This window comes from Oncorhynchus nerka, linkage group LG27 (assembly GCF_034236695.1).
Source record: "Oncorhynchus nerka isolate Pitt River linkage group LG27, Oner_Uvic_2.0, whole genome shotgun sequence".
In the NCBI taxonomy this organism is placed as follows: domain Eukaryota; kingdom Metazoa; phylum Chordata; class Actinopteri; order Salmoniformes; family Salmonidae; genus Oncorhynchus; species Oncorhynchus nerka.
This window is the reverse complement of record NC_088422.1, coordinates 16,670,137-16,695,136: the sequence shown is the minus strand read 5'-3', so window position 1 is coordinate 16,695,136 and position 25,000 is coordinate 16,670,137. Positions and strand designations below refer to the sequence as shown.

Here is a 25,000-nt window from a genome sequence, read left to right as displayed (position 1 = left end):
GAGGTGACTATTCATAATTCTCCTCTATCACTTTTTTTTCGTCCTCTTCTTTTTTTTTCTCTGTGAGTGAAAAGGAGGAAAAATCCATCCTAGTCTGTTGTGTGTGGAAAGGATTGGTTCATTTTCCTTTTTTCTCTTTCCCTTCCTCCTTTTCAGGCCAGTGTTGAAAACCAACCTAGTTTAAGAGTTCACTTGAATCTTAAGGGATTCATCATGACATATGTACTGGCTGCGGCTGATATAGTTGTAAGGTGTTACCCTGGCACATTGATCTAATGCGCATGTTCACTCCCGAGGTTTCTGGACGTGCTTCTATTTGCATAAGGCCCTGGGCAAGGTTCTTTCTACCATTGATTGGCCTGTCCATGAGAGCCCAGTGCCTTCTCTCATTGATCACTTCATTTTTTCCCAGAGACAGTGCTGCAGAGAGTTCAAATCCAATATCTCAGACCTGCTGGGGAAAGAGAGGAGGGGAGCAGAGGAGGAGGAAAGGAGAGTGGAAAGTTTACCAGTGATATCTTCATAATGTTTCTCACTCCTGACTCCTCTCCCTCTCAATTCAGGTTCACTTTCTCTTTCACCCTTCTGGTTACCTCTTCATCCTCTCCCTTCTTCACTTCCTTTATCCTCTTATCTAATGGTGTGTTCATGCACATATACGTGTAATAAACAAAACGCACACAGCTCCATCTGAGCCCCACCGTACATACCTGGGTCCCTGAGTTTCATTAGCTTCCATCCCACTTCCCTCCCTCCTTCCTCGCCCTCTATTTCAACTCTCGCTTTCTAACAATGTGGTGGAGAGAGAAATACTTTTTTTTACCCTGTTTCTGTCTCTCACCGTCTCTCTCTCTCCATCTCTCACCGTCTCTCTCTCTCCATCTCTCACCATCCTCTCTCAATCTCTTTCTCTCTCTCTCCATCTCTCACCGTCTCTCTCTCTCATCTCTCTCTCTGTCTCTTTCACCGTCTCTCTCTCTCCCATCTCTCTCTCACCGTCTCTCTCTCTCTTCATCTCTCACCGTCTCTCTCTCTCCATCTCTCACCATCTCTCTCTCAATCTCTTTCTCTCTCTCTCTCTCTCTCTCTCTCTCTCTCTCTCTCTCTCTCTCTCCATCTCTCTCTCAATCTCTCTCTCTCTCCGTATCACTCTTTGTCTCTCTCTCTCCATCTCTCATCTTTTTCTCCGTCTCTCATCTTTTTCTCCGTCTCTCTCTCCGTCTCTCTCCTTTTTGTCTCCATCTCTTCCGAGATTAAACCCGCTCTTGATGGCATAGACAAAACAAAAAGGGATTTTGTTGTGTACATTCAGCAAGCTGTCAGAGGGCACATGTGTATCATTCTAATTTTACACACACACTCGCACACACTGCTCAGGGCGGTCAGGCTGGCGTGGTGTGTGTGTGCAATGTGTAGCAGCAGCATTGAAGGTGTCGGTGGTGGTTAGACCCCCATAATGCATCTCTCTTGGTTTTACTCTCCTAGCTGAACCCAGAGCTTTGTGTCTCTCCCTCTCTCTATGTCTCAGAGGTGAACTCTCCCTCTACCACTCTGCCTTAGCCCCTCCTTCACTCTGTCCCTCTCTCTCTGTCTCAGAGGTGAACTCTCCCTCTACCACTCTGCCTTAGCCCCTCCTTCACTCTGTCCCTCTCTCTCTGTCTCAGAGGTGAACTCTCCCTCTACCACTCTGCCTTAGCCCCTCCTTCACTCTGTCCCTCTCTCTCTGTCTCAGAGGTGAACTCTCCCTCTACCACTCTGCCTTAGCCCCTCCTTCACTCTGCCCTCTCTCTCTCTGTCGCAGAGGTGAACTCTCCCTCTACCACTCTGCCTTAGCCCCTCCTTCACTCTGCCCTCTCTCTCTGTCTCAGAGGTGAGCTCTCCCTCTACCACTCTGCCTTAGCCCCTCCTTCACTCTGCCCTCTCTCTCTCTGTCTCAGAGGTGAGCTCTCCCTCTACCACTCTGCCTTAGCCCCTCCTTCACTCTGTCCCTCTCTCTCTGTCTCAGAGGTGAACTCTCCCTTTACCACTCTGCCTTAGCCCCTCCTTCATTCTGTCCCTCTCTCTCTCTGTCTCAGAGGTGAACTCTCCCTCTACCACTCTGCCTTAGCCCCTCCTTCACTCTGCCCTCTCTCTCTCTGTCTCAGAGGTGAGCTCTCCCTCTACCACTCTGCCTTAGCCCCTCCTTCACTCTGTCCCTCTCTCTCTATCCCGCTCACCCTCTTATTCATCCTCTCCGCACTTTTCCCTCAAATCAAATTAAATTAATTTATACAGCCCTTCATACATCAGCTGATATCTCAAAGTGCTGTACAGAAACCCAGCCTAAAACCCCAAACAGCAAGCAATGCAGGTGTAGAAGCACGGGGGCTAGGAAAAACTCCCTAAACCTAGGCCAAAACCTAAGAAGAAACCAGTCCTCTTCTGGCTGTGCTGAGTGGAGATTATAACAGAACATGGCCAAGATGTTCAAACGTTCATAAATGACCAGCATGGTCAAATAATAATAATCACAGTAGTTGTCGAGGGTGCAGCAAGTCAGCACCTCAGGAGTAAATGTCAGTTGGCTTTTCATAGCCGATCATTAAGAGTATCTCTTCCGCTCCTGCTGTCTCTAGAGAGTTGAAAACAGCAGGTCTGGGACAGGTAGCACGTCCGGTGAACAGGTCAGGGTTCCATAGCCGCAGGCAGAACAGTTGAAACTGGAGCAGCAGCACGGCCAGGTGGACTGGGGACAGCAAGGAGTCATCATGCCAGGTAGTCCTGAGGCATGGTCCTAGGGCTCAGGTCTTCTGAGAGAAAGAGATAATTAGAGAGAGCATACTTAAATTCACACAGGACACCGGATAAGACAGGAGAAGTACTCCAGATATAACAAACTGACCCTAGCCCCCCGACACATAAACTACTGCAGCATAAATACTGGAGGCTGAGACAGGAGGGGTCAGGAGACACTGTGGCCCCATCCGATGATACCCCCGGACAGTGCCAAACAGGAAGGATATAACCCCACCCACTTTGCAAAAGCACAGCCCCACACCACTAGAGGGATATCTTCAACCACCAACTTACCATCCTGAGACAAGGCAGAGTATAGCCCACAAAGATCTATAGCCCACAAAGATCTCCGCCACGGCACAACCCAAGGGGGTGCCAACCCAGACTGTCCCTCCCTCTGTCCAGTCCTCCTTTCCGTCCCTCTAACTATAACATTACATGTAGTTAGTGATCTCTGTGTTGTCTGCTAACTGCTCTGGACAGTGGAGGGGTAGACTGCAGAGAGGAGATTGAGGGTTGAGAATAAGGAGAGTCTACAGATAGCTGAACCATAGCCTTCTAACGTCTCGCCTTTATCCTAGCATTGTCTATTGGGAAAACTGCCAATTTCAGGGAATTGGAATAGATAGACCGCCATTTAAATACACACAATCCAAATATTTCTGGAAGGAAGTTGGCCTGGCCAGGTCTTGCAAGTATTACTCAACGATATCTAAATGTGAGATATACACCAGCTTTTACCCACGACTCACAGCTGGCGGAAATGTATTTTAGTCAAAAGTAGAACAACAGAAAACGTCTGTAGGTAAATTAAAGAGTGAGAAAATAAAGTGTTGAAAAGCAGATTTCTGGGGAGGACAGGCGCATCCTGGTATAAATGTCACTGAACTCTGTGAGTCTGGTTTGACTCTGTAGCCCTCTTCCACGGTGTCTCTCTGTTCTCTACCCCCACCCCCCCCCCCACCCTCTGACTGCCTTTCTCTCTCTGTCTCTCTCTCTCTCCACCTCTGTATTTTTTGTAGAGACAGTATTTTATAGTGCTCTGTTGAAAGCACTCAATGTTTTGAAATTCCAATTGTTTGATGGTTGAGGTTATTGTGGTGCACTTTTCACATGCAATAAATAGTGTGTAGGTAAAGAGACAATATCATACAAGGAAGTTGTAAGTCCATCTGGCAATGTGTGCTTATTGTGCTATGCTGTTGTGGTGGTATTACCAAAGGTTTGCTGTATCGAATCCCCGAGCTGACAAAAACCTGTCGTTCTGCCCCTGAGCAAGGCAGTTAACCCAATGTTCCGTTAAATGTGGAAGACACATTTCAGTTGAATGCATTCAGTTGTACAACTGACTGGGTATCCCCCTTTCCCTCTCTATATAATACACCATCCAATACATCGAGAGCCATGTTGGATTTCTTTATGACTGTTTTTTTGCAGGGGATTGTTTAAGTTATGTACCTGCGGGAAAACATATTATATTTTTAAATCCGGAAAGAGGACACTGAAAAGAGATGAACTGTTTTATGTGCCATTTTAAGGTTTTATGTGCTGTGAAATACGATGGGTTGTGAAGCAGCAGGGAGAGGGAGGAGAGAAAAAGGGAGCGAGAGACAGAGAGAGAGAACCTCTGCGTCTTTGGCTCCTCGCTTGGAACAGCCTTTGATGTCATAGCTGGCTTGGAGCTGAATGCGGAACTCAATGAGGTGCAGGCCTTGTTTCACGGTGGGAATCTGAGGCTACGCACAGCGCTGTCCATCCCAGGAAAATAAACCCATACGCACTCTCACACAAACACACACACACAACCACCAAGTCTATGTGTGTAATGGAGGTAGAATGAAGTGAGGGGGTGAGGAGATGTGAATCAGGCTGATCTGGGACTTTTCTTACAGCGTACACTTCCCTATGTGTGTCTGTCTGTCTGTGTGTTTCTAACTATATGATAACATGCACAAGAATGCTGATTATTGAGTGCATGTATACATATTTGTAGTGTGGATGTCTTAATTGCGCGTATAGCAATTGTGTGTAGTACTTTCACATGTGTTTGTGCCCTGTTTGCGTTCGTCTGGTCGTGTGCTTTGTGATCGGTGGGGTGTGTGTGTGTCCATCCCTCCCGGCCTGTGTCAGGTGTGTGTGTGCGCGCGTGTGTGCGTGTGTGTGTGTGTGTGGCCAGGCCACGCTGGCATTCAGCCTGTGTTTCAGTGCCTTCTGTATTCAGCTCTTCCTATTGGACAACTTCACACTCCACCATTCCTCTGGACTCAATGATGTCCGCTTTCATGCATGGCCTGCTACTCTCCCTGCCTCTCCTGCCCACATGCTCTTTCTCTCTTTCCATCTCGCTTTCTCTATCCCGCCTGCTCTCTCTCTCTCTCTCTCTCTCTCTCTCTCTCTCTCTCTTTCTCTCTCTCTCTCTCTCTCTCTCTCTCTCTCTCTCAAGCTGCCTGCCTGGAACATTAAAAACATATTGGCTGTGTCAAAAATATTCTAATGCCCATGTCCCCTCCACCCAGCCCCCAGTCTCCTCCACCCAGCTCCCAGTCCCCTCCACCCAGCCCCCAGTCTCCTCCACCCAGTCCCTCCACCCTGCCCCCAGTCCCCTCCACCCAGCCCCCTGTCCCCTCCACCCAGTCCCCTCTATCCCGCCCCCTCCACCCAGCCCCACTCCCCTCCACCCAGCCCCCAGTCCCCTCCACCCAGCCCCCAGTCCCCTCCACCCAGCCCCCAGTCCCCTCCACCCAGCCCCCAGTCCCCTCCACCCCGCTCCCAGTCCCTTCCACCTAGCCCCCAGTCTCCTCCACCCAGCTCCCAGTCCCCTCCACCCAGCCCCCAGTCTCCTCCACCCAGCCCCCAGTCCCCTCCACCCTGCCCCCAGTCCCCTCCACCCAGCCCCCAGTCCCCTCCACCCCGCTCCCAGTCCCCTCCACCCAGCCCCTGTCCCCTCCACCCAGTCCCCTCTATCCCGCCCCCTCCACCCAGCTCCCACTCCCCTCCATCCCGCTCCCATTCCCCTGCCCCCAGTCCCCTCCACCCAGCCCCCCGGTCCCCTCCACCCAGCCCCTGTCCCTTCCACCCGGCTCCTAGTCCCCTCCACCCAGCCCCCAGTCCCCACCACCCAGCTCCCAGTCCCCTCCACCCAGCCCCCCAGTCCCCTCCACCCAGCTCCCAGTCCTTCCACCCAGCCCCCAGCTCCCAGTCCCCTCCACCCAGCTCCTAGTCCCCTCCACCCCGCCCCTGTCCCCTCCACCCAGTCCCCTCTATCCCGCCCCCTCCACCCAGCCCCACTCCCTCCACCCAGCCCCCAGTCCCCTCCACCCAGCCCCCAGTCCCCCACCCAGCCCCCCAGTCCCCTCCACCCAGCCCCCAGTCCCCTCCACCCCGCTCCCAGTCCCTTCCACCTAGCCCCCAGTCTCCTCCACCCAGCTCCCAGTCCCCTCCACCCAGCCCCCAGTCTCCTCCACCCAGCCCCCAGTCCCCTCCACCCTGCCCCCAGTCCCCTCCACCCAGCCCCCAGTCCCCTCCACCCCGCTCCCAGTCCCCTCCACCCAGCCCCTGTCCCCTCCACCCAGTCCCCTCTATCCCGCCCCCCCACCCAGCTCCCACTCCCCTCCATCCCGCTCCCATTCCCAATCCCCTGCCCCCAGTCCCCTCCACCCAGCCCCGGTCCCCTCCACCCAGCCCCCTGTCCCTTCCACCCGGCTCCTAGTCCCCTCCACCCAGCCCCCAGTCCCCACCACCCAGCTCCCAGTCCCCTCCACCCAGCCCACAGTCCCCTCCACCCAGCCCCCAGTCCCCTCCACCCAGCTCCCAGTCCCTTCCACCCAGCCCCCAGCTCCCAGTCCCCTCCACCCAGCTCCTAGTCCCCTCCACCCCGCTCCCATTCCCCTCCACCCAGCCCCCAGCTCCCAGTCCCCTCCACCCAGCCCCCAGCCCCCAGTCCCCTCCACCCAGCTCCCAGTCCCTTCCACCCAGCCCCCAGCTCCCAGTCCCCTCCACCCAGCTTCCAGTCCCCTCCCACCCGCTCCCAGTCCCCTCCACCCAGCCCCTCAGGGAGATGGTTACTTCATTTGGTCTTATTTCTCTTTGATGAAAACACTAGGGGGCACTGTCTGTCCTTTGTTACCTCTCTCTACCCATTGTAGGTCTGGATGTCAGTGTGTGTGTGTGTCAGTGTGTGTGTATGTCAGTGTGTGTGTATGACAGTGTGTGTGTATGTCAGTGTGTGTGTACGACAGTGTGTGTGCGTGTGTCAGTATGTGTGTGCGTGTGTCAGTGTATGTGTGCTTGTGTGTGTGTGCCTGTGTCAGGTGTGTGCCTGTGTCAGTATGTGTGTGTGTCAGTATGTGTGTGTGTCAGTGTGTGTGTATGTCAGTGTGTGCCCATGTGTGTGTGGTTAAGGGTGGCTCTGGCTAGGTGGTGTAGAGGTATATTCTGTGTCTGGTCTGATGGGGAACTCTGGCTAGGTGGTGTAGAGGTATATTATGTGTCTGGTCTGATGGGGAACCCTGGCTAGGTGGTGTAGAGGTATATTCTGTGTCTGGTCTGATGGGGAACCCTGGCTAGGTGGTGTAGAGGTATATTCTGTGTCTGGTCTGATGGGGAACCCTGGCTAGGTGGTGTGGAGCTATTTTCTGTGTCTGGTCTGATGGGGAACCCTGGCAACTGGGGTTAATGATATGACCTGGGACAGAGAAGAGGAGAAGAGAGGAGGACAGTCAGCCCATAGACACCTAGGTTAATCTCCAGCCCTCTGAGGCAACTCTTAGCGACAGGCTCTCATTCCCCTCTCCATCTCCAGGTTTCCACTCTGTCCCTTGGGTGACACTGTTTGTGACTCTTTGTGTCTGTTTGGTGTCTGCCGTGCACACAGAGCTGACCAGGTCATTAGCAGAGAGACCGAGAGGCCCATTAGCCCGGAGGCTAGTGGTACAGCCTGGAACACGGGTCGGAGCAGGGCGGGTCTACCTGCCCAGAGTGGAGAACCCTTGGAGAGTGCCGGTCTTTGTTTCCACCCAACTAGTTCATCACCAGCTGTAGAAAACCGGCTGTATTTTTCTGCTATATTGGGGCTCAGTTGGTAGAGCATGGCACTTGCAACGCCAGGGTTGTGGGTTCCATTCCTACCGGGGACCAGTATGACAAAAATATGAAAATGCATGTGCTCACTACTGTAAGTCGCTCTGCTAAATGACTAAACATTTCGATGTGGAGCAGCAGGTGGCCTAGTGGTTAAAGAGTTGAGTCAGTAACCGAAAGGTTGCTAGATTGAATCCCCAAGCTGAACAAGGCAGTTAACCCGCTGTTCCCCGGGAGGCCGTCATTGTAAATGAGACTTTGTTCTAAACTGACTTGCCTAGTTAAACAAAGATTCAATTAAATAAACAAATAAATGTACATATAGTGCTGTGATAAAAGATTTGTCCCCTTTCAAATGTTCTCAACTTTTGCATATTTTTGATGCTGAATGTTATCAGATTTTCAACCCAAACCTAATATTAGATCAAAGGAACCTGAGTGAACAAATAACACAACAACGACATACTTATTTCACAAACAACGTTATGCAACACCCAATGCCCCTGTGTGCAAAGGGAACTGCTCCCTCACACTCCACAACGATGTGTGTAGTTGTTGTTCAGTCTCACACGTCACCATGGAGGAATTTTGCAGAACAGCTTCAACTCAGCAACATTTGTTGGTTTTCAAGCATGAACTACTCGTTTCAAGTCCTGCCACAACAACTCAATTAGGATTAGGTCTGGACTTTAACTAGGTCATTCCAAAACGTCACGTTTGGCTTTTTAGACATTTTCATGTAGCATTGATTGTGTGTTTTGGATAATTCTCTTGCTGCACGACCCAGCTGTGCTTCAGCTTCAGCTCACAGACGGATGGCCTGACATTCTCCTGTAGAATTCTCTGATACAGAGCAGAATTTATGGTTCCTTCTATTACAGAACAGAACTCATGGTTCCTTCTATTAAGGCAAGTCATGCAGGTCCTGAGGCAGCAAAGCATCCCCAAACCATCACACTATCACCACCATGTTTGACCATTGGTATAAGGTTATTACTGTGGAATAGAGTGTTTGGTTTTCGCCAGGCATAATGGGACACATGACTCCTCTGTCCACATAACATTCTTCAAAGATTCTTGATGATCATCCAGGTGCTTCCAGGTGCTTTTTGGAAAACTTGAGTGAACTTTTTGGATGAGAAAAAGTACGTACAATGTTGTTTTGTTGTTTTTAAACTCATTTGACTGATATCTAATCTTCTAGTTTCCAGTATGGATATTATGGTGCTTTTTTGTGACGGTATCAGTGAGTTATTGATATCTGGGGAGTGGTGGAGTCATTTTATTTGGGTGGGGATTTTCAAATAAATGTTTGATTGGGTTAATTGGCACATATATAGTCCATGTGATATATGGAGTGTATTGTTTAGACCTGTCAAACCCAGCACAGAACAAAGAGGAAGAGGCACAAACCGCCTTGCAGCATCTCTCCCATCACTGTTCTGAAAATAGTAAATAAATACACAAGCACACACAAGAACACACAAGCACACACAAGCACACACAAGCACACACAAGCACATACAAGCACACACAAGCACACACAAGCACACACAAGCACATACAAGCACACACAAGCACACACAAGCACACACAAGCACATACAAGCACACACAAGCACACACAAGCACATACAAGCACACACAAGCACACACAAGCACACACAAGCACATACAAGCACACACAAGCACACACAAGCACATACAAGCACACACAAGCACACACAAGCACACACAAGCACATACAAGCACACACAAGCACATATAAGCACACACAAGCACACACAAGCACAACCTGCAAATGACAAGATAATCACCACATTCAAACGTACCTTCAGCACAGTGTATCTGTCTTCCTTTGAGAAACAAACTAATACACTGTGTTGTTTTCTGTCCGTCACCGCTGGCGCTCCTAATTACCATGACCTGACGTGGACTGGAAGTGGAGTTTGGGGGGACTGGAAGTGGAGTTTGGGGGACTGGAAGTGGAGTTTGGGGGACTGGAAGTGGAGTTTGAGGGGGACTGGAAGTGGAGTTTGGGGGACTGGAAGTGGAGTTTGGGGGACTGGAAGTGGAGTTTGGGGGACTGGAAGTGGAGTTTGGGGGACTGGAAGTGGAGTTTGGGGGGGACTGGAAGTGGAGTTTGAGGGGGACTGGAAGTGGAGTTTGGGGGGGACTGGAAGTGGAGTTTGGGGGGGACTGGAAGTGGAGTTTGGAGGGGAAAGGGTCACTGGTGTTTTTTCCCTCTAATGGTTTATAACTTCTTCTTGACATGATTGATTGACAAGATCCTTTTCTCAAATAGCATCTTCAGTGATGAGAAATAATTGACTCACTAATCAAAAAAGTGTTTGCGAAATCCGCAAACCGAGCTACTACTGTAATCTTCTCTGGCATTGGGAAGATCATCGACGTGGCTCGTCCTTGCTTCAGGCCTTAACACTTTGATTTTATTGCATTTTTTAATAAGTTTGATACAGTTATCGTGTTGGAATGGTCCCCCATCTCGCCCTGTTTTATGGCTTTTATTGCCATCAACAACATCAGTGATTTTAAAAGTAGCAACAACTACTTCTATACTTTTTGTTGCATACTCTTGAGATTTGTGTTAGTATCATTACTAATATCACTGATGGGGGATAACTTTGTGTTTTATGTGGAAGTTTTCCATGTTAGTCATTCAGCAGACACGCTTATCCAGAGAGACTTAGTGCATTCATCTTAAGACAGCTTGGTGAGACAACAAAACATCCCAATAATATCAAGTACATGTATTTCTTTTAAATCTTATTTTTAGTAACTGTTTGCATGAAACCAAAGCTTTACATTGAAGCAAATGATGTTTCTATATCATGAGGTAATAATTATGACCAGCTTTGTATTAAGCATAAATAAATGAAAACAAGTGTTTACAATAGCTACGTAACTTTTTTCAAGTTGTCAATTTAGTCTTTGTATTTTGTTGTGGTAAAGAAACTTTCAAAGCAATATTGTGATTGTTATTGTTATTATTGTTATTATTATTGTTAGAAGAGGAAATCATGTTTTTTGCTTATCTCTTACACGTTTTACAATGTTATGAACTTTGATTCATTAGATAAGAACATTTTGATAAATAAATTAGAAATAATAACGTCAAAATCATGTCCTAGTCCAATATTTCATTAATTGAGATAATGTACTGTGGATCTGGTTAATTTCCCCGTCAGCAGCTGAAGAGTGAGAACCTTCTCTTCTCTCATCTAACATGTTAATTAGCTGTTTGACTTTTATTTAGTTGGATGCAAAATTTCTATGTTCTATTCAAAATGTTCAGAAATGGAAATTGACGTACCAAGTCTTAAAATATCAATTTTATTGTAACCCAGTATATGTTCATAGTTGATACCTAGAGAAATGTTGTCTCTTCTGTTTAGCCTAATCAATGTTTTCCTCTTTATAATAGTGGCTACTTTTCTCTTTTAGGTTGTAAATATATGAATGGTCAGTGGACTGAACTGACTTTAGGATGGAAAATGTTGGAGTTTTACTTTGTGGTACAAATATATTTCTAGCAGTCCACAGCATATGTGTTACTCTCTCTCTCTCTCTCTCTCTCTCTCTCTCTCTCTCTCTCTCTATCTCTCTCTCTCTCTCTCTCTCTCTCTCTCTCTCTCTCTCTCTCTCTCTCACACCACTCAGTCTCTCACACCAGTTAAAAGATATGGGAAGTTAATTTCAGATTGTTATATATTTTTATTATTTTCACTTGGCTCTCTCCAGCTCACCATCCAGCCTTGGAGGACAGGGGCGTTCACCGAGGCACTTTTGGGGGGGCTGTAGACCCCCTGGGCTGGGGAGATGAGTGTGTCTGAAAGAATGGCTGATAACTGAGGGGAGGTAGAGAGTCTTTTGTCATTCTGGCTTTTTCTTGTTTTTCTCATTTTATTTGAGCTGTCTCTCAGAGATGGGTTGAGTGCCCCTGAGAGTCCAACGCAGCTAGAGCTCTTTAGGGGATTGTCACACACACACACTCACCTGACCTGCCAGTGTGCTCAGGAGCTGGCGTCTCTGGATTTAAGGAAACACATTGTGCTTTTATTTATTTTTATCTCATTTTATTTTCTCGCTGGCTAGGAGAGACACTGACTGTGTCCCAATACTGCCTCCTCCCTGGTTAGGAGAGACACTGACTGTGTCCCAATACTGCCTCCTCCCTGGCTAGGAGAGACACTGACTGTGTCCCAATACTGCCTCCTCCCTGGTTAGGAGAGACACTGACTGTGTCCCAATACTGCCTCCTCCCTGGTTAGGAGAGACACTGACTGTGTCCCAATACTGCCTCCTCCCTGGTTAGGAGAGACACTGACTGTGTCCCAATACTGCCTCCTCCCTGGTTAGGAGAGACACTGACTGTGTCCCAATACTGCCTCCTCCCTGGTTAGGAGAGACACTGTCCATGTCAGATTACTGCCTCCTCCCTGGTTAGGAGAGACACTGGCCATGTCAGATTACTGCCTCCTCCCTGGTTAGGAGAGACACTGACTGTGTCCCAATACTGCCTCCTCCCTGGTTAGGAGAGACACTGACTGTGTCCCAATACTGCCTCCTCCCTGGTTAGGAGAGACACTGTCCATGTCAGATTACTGCCTCCTCCCTGGTTAGGAGAGACACTGGCCATGTCAGATTACTGCCTCCTCCCTGGTTAGGAGAGACACTGACTGTGTCCCAATACTGCCTCCTCCCTGGTTAGGAGAGACACTGGCCATGTCAGATTACTGCCTCCTCCCTGGTTAGGAGAGACACTGGCCATGTCAGATTACTGCCTCCTCCCTGGTTAGGAGAGACACTGGCCATGTCAGATTACTGCCTCCTCCCTGGTTAGGAGAGACACTTGCCATGTCAGAATACTGCCTCCTCCCTAGTTAGGAGAGACACTGGCCATGTCAGATTACTGCCTCCTCCCTGGTTAGGAGAGACACTTGCCATGTCAGAATACTGCCTCCTCCCTGGTTAGGAGAGACACTTGCCATGTCAGAATACTGCCTCCTCCCTGGTTAGGAGAGACACTGGCCATGTCAGATTACTGCCTCCTCCCTGGTTAGGAGAGACACTGACTGTGTCCCAATACTGCCTCCTCCCTGGTTAGGAGAGACACTTGCCATGTCAGATTACTGCCTCCTCCCTGGTTAGGAGATACACTGGCCATGTCAGAATACTGCCTCCTCCCTGGTTAGGAGAGACACTGGCCATGTCAGATTACTGCCTCCTCCCTGGTTAGGAGAGACACTGACTGTGTCCCAATACTGCCTCCTCCCTGGTTAGGAGAGACACTTGCCATGTCAGAATACTGCCTCCTCCCTGGTTAGGAGAGACACTGGCCATGTCAGAATCCTGCCTCCTCCCTGGTTAGGAGAGACACTGGCCATGTCCGACCAGCTGAATTAAGTACTGCAGTGCATCTCCTCCTCATGGACTGCACCAGATTTGCCCGTTCTTGCTGTGAGATGTTACCCCACTCTTCCACCAAGGCACCTGCAAGTTCTCGGACATTTCTGGGGGGAGTGGCCCTAGTCCTCACCCTCCGATCCAACAGGTCCCAGATGTGCTCAATGTTATTGAGAGCCGGGCTCTTCGCTGGCCATGGCAGAACACTGACATTCTTGTTTTGCAGGAAATCACGCACAGAACGAGTAGTATTGCTGGTGGCATTGTCATGCTGAAGGGCCATGTCAGGATGAGCCCGCAGGAAGGGTACCACATGAGGGAGGAGGATGTCTTTCCTGTAACGCACAGCGTTGAGATTGCCTGCAATGACAACAAGCTCAGTCCGATGATGCTGTGACACACCGCCCAGACCATGACGGACCCTCCACCTCCAAATTAGTCCCGCTCCAGAATACAGGCCTCGGTGTAACGCTTATCCCTCGTCTGACCATCACCCCTGGTGAGACAAAACTGCGACTCGTCAGTGAGGAGCAATTTTTCCCTCTTGTCTGGTCCAGCGACAGTGGGTTTGTGCCCATAGGCGACGTTGTTGCCGGTGATGTCTGGTGAGGACCTTGATAAAGACAGCTTGGCTGTCGAAACATTGGTAATTAAATGTTTGCATGTGAGCTCCTAGAGTGTGCGGCTCTCTTTTATTTTCAAGTTTCTACTCCGCTAGTCAGCCCCTCGTCTTAATAGGTGTGCATTTCTTTTTCTTCTAGAGGACCTGCCTTACAACAGACTTACAGGCCCTCAGTCCAGCCTCTCTCAGCCTATTGAGGACAGTCTGAGCACTGATGGAGGGATTATGTGTTCCTGGTGTAACTCGGGCAGTTGTTGTTGCTATCCTGTACCTGTCCCGCAGGTGTGATGTTCGGATGAAACGATCCTGTGCAGGTGTTCTAACACGTGGACTGTGACTGCGAGGACGATCAGCAGTCAGTCCTGTCTCCCTGTATCGCTGTCTTTGGCGTCTCACAGTATGGACATTGCAATTTATTTCCCTGGCCACATCTGCAGTCCTCATGCCTCCTTGCAGCATGCCTAAGGCACGTTCATGCAGATGAGCAGGGACCCTGGGCATCTTTCTTTTGGGGGTTTTCAGAGTCAGTAGAAAGGCCTCTTTAGTGTCCTGAGTTTTCATAACTGTGACCTTAATTGCCTACCTTCTGTAAGCTGTTAGTGTCTTAACCTCTTGCGACGAGCAATCCCGTATCCGGGATCGTAATTATAGCCTCAAGCTCATTACCATAACGCAACGTTAACTATTCATGAAAATCGCAAATGAAATGAAATATATATATTGGCTCACAAGCTTAGCCTTTTGTTAACAACACTGTCATCTCCGATTTTCAAAATATGCTTTTCAACCATAGCTAAACAAGCATTTGTGTAAGAGTATTGATAGCTAGCATAGCATTAATCCTAGCATTCAGCAGGCAACATTTTCACAAAAACAAGAAAAGCATTCAAATAAAATAATTTACCTTTGAAGAACTTCGGATGTTTTCAATGAGGAGACTCTCAGTTAGATAGCAAATGTTCAGTTTTTCCAAAAATATTATTTGTGTAGGAGAAATCGCTCCGTTTTGTTCATCACGTTTGGCTAAGAAAAAAAAAGAAAAATTCAGTCATTACAACGCCAAACTTTTTTCCAAATTAACTCCATAAATCGACAGAAACATGGCAAACGTTGTTTAGAATCAATCCTCAAGGTGTTTTTCACAAATCTATTCGATGATATATCATTCGTGGAAGTTTGGTTTCTCCTCTGAACCACCTGGAAAAATGCATGCAGCTGGAGATTACGCAATAATTTCGACGGAGGACACCAAGCGGACACCTGGTAAATGTAGTCTCTTATGGTCAATCTGCCAATGATATGCCTACAAATACGTCACAATGCTGCAGACACCTTGGGGAAACGACAGAAAGTGTAGGCTCATTCCTTGCGCATTCACAGCCATATAAGGAGACATTGAAACACAGCGCCTTCAGAATCTGGGGCATTTCCTGTTTGAAATTTCATCTTGGTTTCGCCTTTAGCATCAGTTCTGTGGCACTCACAGATAATATCTTTGCAGTTTTGGAAACGTCCGAGTGTTTTCTTTCCAAAGCTGTCAATTATATGCATAGTCGAGCATCTTTTCGTGACCAAATATCTTGCTTAAAACGGGAACGTTTTTCATCCCAAATTTTTAATAGCGCCCCCTAATTCAACAGGTGCATGTTCATTAATTGTTTATGGCTCATTGAACAAGCATGGGAAACACTGTTTAAACCCTTTACAATGAAGATCTGTGAAGTTATTTGGATTTTTACAAATTACCTTTGAAAGACAGGGTCCTGAAAAAGGGATGTTTGTTTTTATGCTGAGTTTATATATTATACACCATATGTATAAAAGGCACTATGACATCCAGCTTGGAGTTTGCCAAAAGGCACCTAAAGGACTCTCAGATCATGAGAAACAAGATTCTCTGGTCTGATGAAACCAAGATTGAACATTTGGCCTGAACGCCAAGTGTCGCGTCTGGAGGAAACATGGCACCATCCGCACGGTGGTGGCAACATCATACTGTGGGGATGTTTTTCAGCGGCAGGGACTGTGAGACTTGTCAGGTTCGAGGGAAAGATTAATGGAGCAAAGTACATAGAGAATCTTGATGAAAACCTGCTCCAGAGCGTTCAGGACCTCAGACTGGGGCAAGGTTCACCTTCCAACAGGACAATGACCCTAAGCACACAGCCAAGACAACGCAGGAGTGGCTTCGGTACACATCTCTGAATGTCCTTGAGTGGCCCAGCCAGAGCCCGGACTTGAACCTGATCAAACATCTCCGGAGATACTTGAAAATAGCTGTGCAGCGACACTCCCCATCCAACCTGACAGAGCTTGAGAGGATTTGCAGAGAAGAATGGGAGAAACTCCCAAATACAGGTGTGCCAAGCTTGTAGAGTCATACCCAAGAAGACTCAAAGCTGTAATTGCTGCCAAAGGTGCTTCAACAAAGTACTTAGTAAAGGGTCTGAATACTTATGTAAATGTATTTCAATTTTTTTCTACATTTCTAAAAATCGTATTTTGCTTTGTCATTATGGGGTATTGTGTGTTTAGATTGATGAGGGGAAAAAACGATTTAATCCATTTTTGAATAAGGCTGTAACGTAACAAAATGTGGAAAAGGTCAAGGGGTCTGAATTCTTCCGAATGTAAATATGTTGAAATAAAACCAAATGATCAGTCCTTTTTAAATTGGAGCGATGAGCTATATGGGCTACGGTATATGTTGAATGTGATAGTCTGACTATAACCAGCCTCAGTGGGCTATTCTATTCAGAGTTTATAGAAATTAATCAAATAGGAGATGAGCTTTTATCTGGCTGGTTTATACGATGCATGTCTGTTGAATTTGGGAAAATCTACCTGTACTCGGCCCCGCCTCACTTACTCAGCCAGTCAGGAGCTGCTACTGCGTTGCGGCCGTGGCATACTGCATACTTTTTGCTAAACGGTACGTGCTAAATAGTAGGCGAAGATGAGTACTTAGTATGCAGGTTAAGTATGTAGTACGCCAGTATGGGTATTCGGACAAGGCCAATGTCTGATTTGAAATACAATTTAAAAAGACAGTTTATAAACTTTATACTTTTTAGTCATAGTTTGGGATACTTTTGTACTGACAGTTGACAGTGATACTGTTCATTTCAGTGACATTTTACTTATCTATCTCGTGAAGGGAGCAGCATAGTGTGTGAGTGGAGATGGACATAGCTGCAGTAGCATTGCCACGTGATGGATATTTAACACGTTAGCTTTGGCAGAGTAGTGTGTGGTGTGAAAACACACTGATTTCCTAAGTGGCAATCATATCAGCTTCACCATGAGAGAGGCAGCAGAGAGCAAACGTGTGGCTGTGTGCCACTGGTAGCACACTGACCCGTGTCTGTCCGTCTGTCTGTCTGCGTGAGGTGGACCCCCAGCTCCCTCCCTGGGTTGTTACGACACCTCTCTCTCTCCCCCTCCTCCCTCCCTCTATCCATCCATCCTGCTCTCCTCCCTCCCTCTCTCCATCCATCCTGCTCTCCTCCCTCCCTCTCTCCATCCATCCTGCTCTCCTCCCTCCCTCTCTCCATCCATCCTGCTCTCCTCCCTCCCTCTATCCATCCATCCTGCTCTCCTCCCTCCCTCTCTCCATCCATCCTGCTCTCCTCCCTCCCTCTATCCATCCATCCTGCTCTCCTCCCTCCCTCTCTCCATCCATCCTGCTCTCCTCCCTCCCTCTCTCCATCCACCCTGCTCTCCTCCCTCCCTCTCTATATCCATCCACCCTGCTCTCCTCCCTCCCTCTCTATATCCATCCACCCTGCTCTCCTCCCTCCCTCTCTATATCCATCCACCCTGCTCTCCTCCCTCCCTCTCTATATCCATCCACCCTGCTCTCCTCCCTCCCTCTCTATATCCATCCACCCTGCTCTCCTCCCTCCCTCTCTATATCCATCCACCCTGCTCTCCTCCCTCCCTCTCTATATCCATCCACCCTGCTCTCCTCCCTCCCTCTCTATATCCATCCATCCTGCTCTCCTGCCGGCAGTCACCCATCCAGAACCATGTTAAAACACAGTCCTCCCCCTGCATGCACTTAAAGGGTGTCAGTTTAACCTGCTCTGAATTACTTACGGCTATTATTGTATCTCATAAATCATTAACAAAGTTTAATTATATGAACATTTCATGGAGGATATGTGCAAGATGACACATGGGAAGGAGAATTGAATGGTCCCAGCACTGTGAGAGAACATATTGAGGGTAGGTTTCTGTTTTACCGCACTGCCGTAGGGTGGGGAGATGGAGAAAAAGAGAGAGGCAAAGCCTCCTCAATATCCACTGCGTGTTAAAATAACTTCTCATTTCACTCTGTAGACCACGAGGCTATTCTTACTCCCATCCTGTCAATTTGGGAGTGATGAAGATGTTGTCATTGTCCGTTGGCTCTGACTCGCGTTTCTTAAGTAAGATATCTCCTAATTAACCACAGACTTGAATTAGCTGCACCCAGGCTGTCATTTCACCGAGTTAAGAAATGCCTCCTAATTAACCATTTGTGGAAGGAGGAATTCCTTTAATTAATGTTCCTAAACACAAAAGCCAAATTGAAGAGTTAGTTGCTAATGCTATATATTAGTTTGAACCCTTATCATTTCTTCTTCCTAACAGTGTCAATATCATGGGAATGTGAACATGATCCTGGTTAATATGTTGCAAGGCGTTTGGTTTTCAGAGTGTGGGTATTCTATGAGAATAGATTCTGTTATTGACAAAAGTGGACCGTTTGCTAATTTATTAAAAAGTTGACAGTTAATACCTGTGCAGATGTTAATGGGAAATAAATGGAAGAGAAGCTGGTAAATAAGGAGATATGAAAATAGCTGGAAATGTCCTCTTCTGCTGGTGTTGTGGTTTGGGTTATAAGTAACACATTAAACATGGCGAGCCTCTCTAATCAGAGCTCTGTCAATCCATTAAGGAATTACACAGAATTACTCTGTTCTCTGAAGTCAATTATTTCAGTGAATCGTTATTATTGAGACTGAATACAACAATATCCAGATGGAAGAACAGATACTCAGAATATGGAGGAAGTAAAGAAGATGTACTCTATTTATTTAACCAGAACGTGTTAATGTTAGACTCAAACACACACACACACACACACCCACTCAAACACACACACACACACACACTCAAACACACATGTGCAAGCACTCACTCAAACACACATGTGCAAGCACTCACTCAAACACACATGTGCAAGCACTCACTCAAACACACATGTGCAAGCACTCACTCAAACACCCATGTGCAAGCACTCACTCAAACACCCATGTGCAAGCACTCACTCAAACACCCATGTGCAAGCACTCACTCAAACACACATGTGCAAGCACTCACTCAAACACACATGTGCAAGCACTCACTCAAACACACATGTGCAAGCACTCACTCAAACACACATTTGCAAGCACTCACTCAAACACACATGTGCAAGCACTCACTCAAACACACATTTGCAAGCACTCACTCAAACACACATGTGCAAGCACTCACTCAAACACACATGTGCAAGCACTCACTCAAACACACATGTGCCAGCACTCACTCAAACACACATGTGCAAGCACTCGCTCAAACACACATGTGCAAGCACTCACTCAAACACACATGTGCAAGCACTCACTCAAACACACATGTGCAAGCACTCCCCTCTGTCTCCCTCCCCTCTGTCTCCCTCCCCTCTGTCTCCCTCCCCTCTGTCTCCCTCCCCTCCCCTCTGTCTCCCCTCTCCCTCCCTCCCCTCCCCTCTGTCTCCCCTCTCCCTCCCCTCTGTCTCCCTCCCCTCTGTCTCCCTCCCATCTGTCTCCCCTCTCCCTCCCCTCTGTCTCCCTCCCCTCTGTCTCCCCTCTGTCTCCCTCCCTTCTGTCTCCCTTCCCTCTGTCTCCCTCTCCCTCCCCTCTGTATCCCTCCCCTCTGTCCCCCTCTGTCTCCCTCCCTCTGTCTCCCCTCTGTCTCCCTCTCCCTCCCTCTGTCTCCCTCCCCTCTGTCTCCCCTCTCGCTCCACTCTGTCTCCCCTCTCCCTCCCTCTGTCTCCCTCCCCTCTCCCTCCCCTCTCCCTCCCCTCTGTCTCCCTCCCCCTTTCCCTCCCCTCTCCCTCCCCTCTGTCTCCCTCTCCCTCCCCTCTCCCTCCCCTCTGTCTCCCTCCCCTCTGTCTCCCCTTCTGTCTCCCCTCTCCCTCCCCTCCCTCTCCCCTGTCCCTCCACTTCTCTCCCTTCCCTCCATCTCCCTTTCTCCCTCCACTCCCCCTCCCCTCCCTCCCCCTGTCCCTCCACTCCTCTCCCTTCCCTCCGTCTCCCCTCTCCCTCCACTCCCTCCGTCTTCCCCTCTGTCTCCCCCTCTCCCTCCCCTGTCCCTCCACCTCTCCTTCCCTCCGTCTTCCCCTCTGTCTCCCTCCCCTCTCCCTCCCCTCTCCTCCCCTCTGTCTCCCTCCCCTTTCCCTCCCCTCTCCCTCCCCTCTGTCTCCCCTCTCCCTCCCCTCTCCCTCCCCTCTGTCTCCCTCCCCTCTGTCTCCCCTTCTGTCTCCCCTCTCCCTCCCCTCCCTCTCCCCCTGTCCCTCCACTTCTCTCCCTTCCCTCCATCTCCCTTTCTCCCTCCACTCCCCTCCCCTCCCTCCCCCCCTGTCCCTCCACTCCTCTCCCTTCCCTCCGTCTCCCCCTCTCCCTCCACTCCTCTCCGTCTTCCCCTCTGTCTCCCCCTCTCCCTCCCCTGTCCCTCCACTCCTCTCCCTTCCTCCGTCTTCCCCTCTGTCTCTCCCTCTCCCCTCTCCTTCCCTCCATCTCCCCCTCTCCCTCGCCTCCCTCTCCCTCCCTCTCCCCTCTCCTTTCCCATCCGTCTATCCCTCCCCTCCGTCTCCCCCTCCACTCCCTCTCCCCTCTCCCTCTCCCCTCTCCTTCCCCTCCATCTCCCCCTCTCCCTCCCTCCCTCTCCCCCTCTACCTCCCCTCTCCCTTCCTTCTGTGTCCCCCTCTACCTCCCCTCCATCTCCCCTCCCCTCCCCTCTACCTCCCCTCTCCCTTCCTTCTGTGTCCCCCTCTACCTCCCCTCCGTCTCCCCCTCCACTCCCTCTCCCCCTCTCCCTCTCCCCTCTCCTTCCCATCCATCACCCCCTCTACCTCCCCTCCCTCTCCCCCTCTACCTCCCCTCTCCCTTCCTTCTGTGTCCCCCTCTACCTCCCCTCCGTCTCCCCCCCTCCCCTCTACCTCCCCTCTCCCTTCCTTCTGTGTCCCCCTCTACCTCCCCTCCGTCTCCCCCTCCCCTCCCTCTACCTCCCCTCTCCCTTCCTTCTGTGTCCCCCTCTACCTCCTCTCCGTCTCCCCCTCCACTCCCTCTCCCCCTCTCCCTCTCCCCTCTCCTTCCCCTCCATCTCCCCGTCTCTCTCCCTCCCTCTCCCCTCTCCTTTCCCATCCGTCACCCCCTCTACCTCCCCTCCCTCTCCCCTCTACCTCCCCTCTACCTCCCCTCACCCTCCGCTCTGTCTTCCCTACCCTCCGTCTCCCCTCTCCCTTCCTTCTGTGTCCCCTCTCCTCCCCTCTGTCTCCCGCTCCCCTCCCCTCTGTCTCCCTCTCCCTTCCTTCCGTCTCCCCCTCTACCTCCCCTCTGTCTCCCCTCCATGTCCCCCTCCCTCCCCTCCATCTCCCCTCTCTTTCCCTCCCTCCCTTTTTCTTCTTGTTTTCCACAAGCGGTGGGATGCTGCCGCGGCCGCCTCATTTCCTGGCACGCCGCTCCTCATCCTCTCCCTTTTGTTTACAGGAGGCCACCGCCATTTTGAGGAACTGCTGTGTCAGTAAATATTTAGTGGGCTTCCCTTTCCTGTTGGCCCCCGCTGACGTGTGTGTGGAGAGTCCCTCCCCCACTGCCCCGTGTCCGGCGCTGTCCCTCACCAACACATGAGATACCCCCCTCGCCCTTGGACCCCGCTCCCCTTCCCCACGAATCCCCCCGCTCTCCCCTGCACATGGCAGCCTGCTCTGTCTGAGGAAATGGAGGAGGACGTTATTGAGGCACTTTCCTGGTCGGTCTGTTCGTTGGTCGGTCTGTCCGTTGGTCGGTCTCCTCTCCAGCTCTGCTAAATCACAGCACCGCCAGGGGTCACTAAATGGAGGGCCAGGGGTCACTAAATGGAGGGCCAGGGGTCACTAAATGGAGGGCCAGGGGTCACTAAATGGAGGGCCAGGGGTCACTAAATGGTGGGCCAGGAGAGTAAGAGCACTGAATACATGTGACCATAGTGGTTTTTCGACCTGTGCGCTGGCACACACACACACACCCACATATACACACACACACACATACTTGCTCCCCGTGGCCCTGTGGCCCCCTGCTAGAGAGGGCTTCCTTCCTGCTGTGAAGACAAAGGATGCCAGGGAGCTGAGGGGACCTGGGGGGCCCGGACCGGGGCATCAAAGCAGGGGAAAGTCCTTATGTTGTCTCATCCTGTGGAAGGTGTCAGAGATTGGGGCCAGCTGCCTGTGTTTTCACAGCCAGGCCAGGGGTGACGACCAGAGGGGCCCAGGGCTGACCCGGGCACCCCCAGACCCAGCCGTAGGACCGCCATCACAACCCCCCCATCCCCCTTTACTGGGTAGAGGGTCAGGCCAGTTCAGAAGAGGTCAGCACATAGTGAGGCTAGCAGCGTACATTGTGTCTCTGGCCAGCTTTCTGATTCACCTCATAGGCTGTCAATACAGGAAACAGAGCAAAACTACTCCCCACCCCCCCTTCCCGCCAGCCCTCTATTCTAGCAGCCTCCACAGCGCCTTAGTGTTCTGTCCAGTCAAACCCAGACTGGGATTATCAAGTTGCCCGTGTTTGATTATGGCTTTAATGTCTCCAGCTACCCTCATTGAATTTATGTCAAATCTGCCTAGTGTTGTCACAACACATGTCAGGGTTTATGTTTGTTTGGCCAGCGGCCGCTTCGCAGGAGCCTACAAGCTGTTGTCATATATGTGTGTGTATATAAATGTGTGTATACGTCTGTGTGTGAATGAGTGTTTGTTTGTGTGTGTGTTTGTGTGCACACCCATGCGGCTGATGCAGTCCGCTCTCTCACTGGCAGCAGTTGGACAGTTAATCAATCAAATATTTAAGCAGCGCTCCAGTACGCCGTAGGTAGTCTTCGATTATCCTCCGCTGTTGGCAGCAGTTAGGGCGCATTAGGCCCTCGATCTGGTGGCAAACAATGCCACCGTCTTCAAAGACCCAGGGTGCTTTTCTCTCTTCTCTCGCTCGGCCGACAAGACTCCATCCGCTCTCCCTTGTAATTGTAGCCGTTTGCTAGCTTGATGATTTGGTGGTTCGTGTGCTCCCTTAAAATGCCTGGTTTATTTCCCCTTCTCTCTATCCCTCACATATCCTTTCCCAGCGCTGTCGGTCCCCCGGGGAATTCCGTTGTGGATTACCATTCAGTTTTCACCCAATTATCCACTGGCTTTCTCTACCTTTGACACATAATTATCAAAGCCCTAAATAATTGTCTTTATTATTGCTGGTGTTTAGATGGAGGCTGGAGCAGCAGCACGAGCATATAGAGAGACTGGAATGGAAAGGAATGGGGGAGTATTTATCTCGGCGAGAGATGGCTTAGCTTGCAGCTAACTGCAGTCTGTCATTTCAACCCACCGTCCCCATCATCCCCATAAATAAACCTGATTAAAACGCCATTCTTTTCCTCCTGCTGTTCCCTTCTTCGTCTTCCCTTCCCCGCTCCACGTCATGCGTGGAAATACCATGTGGTGCTACAAAAGTCCCGCGATTAGCTGGCTTTGTGACAGGAAACAGCTTAAAGCGCCAAACACTGTATTTTACTGTAGGGGGCATGGGAGGGGTCAGGGAACTGTTTCGGGGGGGACATGGAGATTGTCAGAAACTGTATTTAGTTTGTCGAGGCCTCTTCACTTCTTATAGTCTGTATAAATGACATTGCTGTAAAGACATGAAAAGGAGAATATATGCTATTATGTGAGGGAGAAGGCTTGAAGTTCGTCCACAGGGCTGTTTCAGAGTAAAGGAAAAGGGTGGGCTGTTAATGTGCTCTTGCCTAGTGATGTGATCCTGCCTAGTGATGTACTCTTGCCTAGTGATGTACTCTTGCCTAGTGATGTTCTCTTGCCTAGTGATGTACTCCTGCCTAGTGATGTACTCTTGCCTAGTGATGTGCTCCTGCCTAGTGATGTACTCTTGCCTAGTGATGTACTCTTGCCTAGTGATGTACTCTTGCCTAGTGATGTACTCTTGCCTAGTGATGTGATCCTGCCTAGTGATGTGCTCCTGCCTAGTGATGTACTCTTGCCTAGTGATGTGCTCCTGCCTAGTGATGTTCTCTTGCCTAGTGTGACGACCCTCCCACTCTGTCTGCCGTATTCTCTCTTTGTTCTTGTTTCCTTATTAGGATGCCGGTGGGCGGAGTTGGGAGGGTCGTCAGCTACATGGGAAACACCTGGGCCAGGTGTCTCCCAGGATAAATAGACCTCTTCCACATTCATGGAAGAGACTCTCTCCATGCAGACACCTTTATGGATTGTGTTGTGGTTCTTGGTGGCCTTTTGTTTGTTTGCTTTGGCACCTTTCATCACCCTGCATTATCACATTCATGCATGCAAAACACTCACTTACACTACTGATTACTGATTACACACCATTGTATATTATACGTAGTTGCTTTAGTTAATAAATATATATTTTGCTACTCCTTATCTCCACGTTGTCTCCCTTTGTTACGGGCTGTGATCCTGCCTAGTGATGTTCTCTTGCCTAGTGATGTTCTCTTGCCTAGTGATGTGCTCCTGCCTAGTGATGTACTCTTGCCTAGTGATGTACTCTTGCCTAGTGATGTTCTCTTGCCTAGTGATGTACTCTTGCCTAGTGATGTTCTCTTGCCTAGTGATGTGCTCCTGCCTAGTGATGTGATGTGCTCCTGCCTAGTGATGTGCTCCTGCCTAGTGATGTGCTCCTGCCTAGTGATGTGCTCCTGCCTAGTGATGTACTCTTGCCTAGTGATGTTCTCCTGCCTAGTGATGTTCTCTTGCCTAGTGATGTTCTCTTGCCTAGTGATGTTCTCTTGCCTA

The 25,000-nt window shown here is 49.7% G+C and overlaps 1 pseudogene; it reads left to right on the top strand.

Annotated features, from left to right (window-relative positions):
• The window catches only part of LOC115116235 (cotranscriptional regulator ARB2A homolog), a 448,115-nt pseudogene that overhangs the window by 274,525 nt on the left and 148,590 nt on the right, over positions 1-25,000 (top strand).